The sequence below is a fragment of the Melanerpes formicivorus genome, unplaced genomic scaffold, assembly GCF_026170545.1.
Source record: "Melanerpes formicivorus ecotype bairdi unplaced genomic scaffold, bMelFor1.0.p_v2 SCAF_100, whole genome shotgun sequence".
NCBI lineage: Eukaryota > Metazoa > Chordata > Aves > Piciformes > Picidae > Melanerpes > Melanerpes formicivorus.
In genome coordinates this window covers 1,988,165-1,991,484 of record NW_027142452.1, presented here as the reverse complement: position 1 = coordinate 1,991,484, position 3,320 = coordinate 1,988,165, and positions in this window count along the sequence as shown.

Sequence of the window (3,320 nt, the reverse complement as noted above, 5' to 3'; positions counted from 1 at the left end):
ATTTTCTCTCTCTCTTCTCTCTCTCTCTCTTTCTCTCTCTTTCTCTTTCTCTTTCTCTTTCTCTTTCTCTTTCTCTTTCTCTCTTTCTCTCTTTCTTTCTTTCTCTCTCTTTCTCTCTTTCTTTCTCTCTTTCTCTCTTTCTTTCTCTCTTTCTCTCTTTTCTTTCTCTCTTTCTCTCTTTCTTTCTCTCTTCTCTCCTCTTTCTTTCTCTCTTTCTCTCTCTTTCTTTCTCTCTTTTTCTCTCTCAGCTTTCTCTTGAGTTTATTTCCTGAGGTTCCTTTCTGGTTTGGAGCTGTTGGTTTTGTCCACGGGCCCATAGCTTCCTGACTTGGGTGGCAGATCCTGAGAAGCTGAGCATGAATTCCTCCTCATCCCCAGCAGGTGAGCAAGCTTGGAGCCTGCTGGCCTCGCGCTGCTGCAGGGATGCTTGGAATAGCAGGAAGGATGCTGAGGGCTGGAAGCTGTGGGCATGGAGGTCCAGGATTTGAACTCCTCTTGGATGAGCAGAGCTGGTTAGGAAGACCCTAAAACTATAAAGGTTGATGTTGGATTGGTGGGAAGGAGTGGGCAATGAAATGGTGAAGGGGTGCAGCTGGGCAGGGTTGGGGGTGGTTTGGAGGAGCGCTGAGAGCCCAGGCAAGGTGGGAGGCAGGGAAGGCACAAGGGTATATGGCTGGGACAGTGGTGAGTTGCTGGTGCTGGAGGAAAGCCCATGCTGTGGAGAGCATGGAGTGCTGGGAGTTGGGAAGGTGCTTCCAGAGACGTGCAGGAGGCATCACGCCTGGCTTGCACGCAGCCCTGCCTGGGAACACCTTGCTTAAGAGAGTTGGTTGGTTTCTTGGTTTGGGGGTTGGTTTTTTTGGTTGGTTTATTTGTTTGGTTAGGTTTTTTTTTCCCCCTCCTTGATTAACTTGTTCTCTTTCTTCCTCTCTTTTGCTTTCAAGCAAAGCAATCTGTACAGTCTAGGGGGAACTTGTGTATGAGAAGAATTTTCTCAGCTGCCAGCAGTGATCAGGATTATGGGGAAGACACATAGATGGTTAAGTGGTTATCTCCTATCACCATTAGAATAATGTGAAGAATTGCTTAAAAGGACCCTGTCAATTATATATATATATATAAAATATATATATATATATAGTTTTGCCTTTTCTTTTTTACTCTCTGTGGTTTGTAAGATCCTTTTAGAAGCTTGGAAATAAAATTTCCTTCCCCACCTATTTTTCTCTTGCTTTTATTTTCTGTTTGTTTGGGGTTTTTTTTTCCTCCCCTCCTTCTATTTGGGAAAACCAAAAACCTCTCCTTTCCCTGTGTGCCAAAGAAGTAGGGAATGTAAAGCTGGAATCATAGAATGGTTTGGGCCTTAAAAGGTCAACTTGTTCAACCTCCCTGCAGCCAGCAGGGAGAGCAGGAGCAGGTTGCTCAGAGCCTCAGACAATCTGACCTGGGATTTTTCCAGGGATGGGTTGTTTACCACCTTACCTGTCTCCAGTAGAGGAGGCTCTGAGGCTGCCCAGGTGAGGGGGGTTGTTGTATTAATTCCTGGCATGCTTGATTGCATGTCCACCTTGGGGATGGTGGCTTCTCCTTGCTGGATGGTGTTTGGCAGCATTGGCTGGAGGGAGAAGATGAAGGAGGATGGGCAGTGTTTATTTGTGTTGAAGGAATCTCAGCATGGTGGGGGGTTGGAGGGGACCTCTGGGGATTGTCCAGTCCATCTCCCCTGCTAAAGCAGGGACACCCACAGCAGGTTGCCCAGGGTCACGATGTCCAGGTGGGTTTGGAATCTCTCCAGAGAAGGAGATTCCACAAGCTCTTTGGGCAGCCTGCTCCAGGGCCCCAGCACCCTCCCACCAAAGAGATTTCTCCTTAAGTTCCAGTGAAACCTGTGTTCAAGTTTGGACCTCTTGGCCTTTGTCCTATCAGTGGGCACCACTAAGAAGAGCCCAGCCCCATCCTCATGATCTGCACCCTTTAGCTCTTGGTGAACATGGAGCAGATCCCTTCCCAGGCTGCTCTTCTCCAGGCTAAGCATCCCCAGGTCTCAGGAAGATGCCAGACTGAGCAGGGTCCTTGGGAAAGCACTGTCTCTTTCTCCATGAGGGCTGGAGATGGGGCTGTAAACCAGCTGAAGATGCTCCATCCCATAGCTCAAATCAGAGCAGTGACCAGTCAGACAAGACCAGCACAGCACTGAGCACCCTGGCCAGGCTGCAGCATTCCTGGGTGCTGCTGCAGGCCTGCTCAAAAGCACATCTGAAGCAGTGAGGTCGGCAGTGTCAGCTGGCACCAAGCATCTGGGACAGCACCACAGACAGGAGGCTTCACCCTGCTTGCATCATCTTTGCCCAGGGTGCTGCTTTTCTCACCTCCCTCTGCTGTGAGACCCCCTCCATACCTTTTTGTAGCCTGATGCTACTCCACACCCACTACTCCCTTCCCTGGGGGCCAGACCCAGCACCTTCCCTGCTCCCCCACCACACCAGTGTGGCAGGGAGAGAGGAGCTCTTGGGTTTGTCAGGGCCACTCAGCTTTGCCTTTCATGTGGTGAGGAGCACAGAGCAGGCACTTGACGCAGGAGCTCCAAGGATGACTTTTGAGGAACAACTGATGTTTTTTTCCTGCTGTTTTTCACCTGAGAGGTGAGAGGAGCTTGCAGGGGGTGCAGCCAGGGCTGCTCTGATTGCAAGAAGCAGTGGAAATAATGCTGAGCAACACCGCACTGCAGTGGGGAAAGGACACTGGAGTTGTCCTCCTTTTGGAGCTTAAATGCTCTCAGGGTGACCTGACCTGAATTCTGGGATGCAGTTTCTCTTCCAAGGAAGCCCAGTAAAACTTGCACTGCTGATTTGAAGCAAGTGGAGTGCAGGATGCACTTTATTCTGTCTTTAAAATGAAAGCAGCCTTTGGAGCAAACAGTGTTGTGTAGGTACCAAGGGCCCCTTCTCATGGAGAGGAAGAGTCTCCACCTTTTTACCTGCTCTTCTGAACTTGAATTGAGCACACCCATGTTAATGGAGTCGTTAGAAAATTCCAGGAGGTCTGGTTCAGGCTGGGTTCATCAGGAGAAGGCTAGGAAATAGCCTCGTTATTTTAATCCCCTCTAATTTCCCTACTGACTCCTTGGGTGTCAGACAGAGGGAAGGCAGCAGCACCTTCGAGGCTGGCAACTAGGACACTCTAAAATTAGCCACTGGCAGGTGTGCTTCCTGCCTGCCCCTGGGCTGTGGACTGGTGGGAAGGGCTTTGAAGAAGAGCACAGGGTTTATTTTCAGGAGGAGTTTGTAGTGTGCCTGAGTGCAGCAGACACCACACCTGCA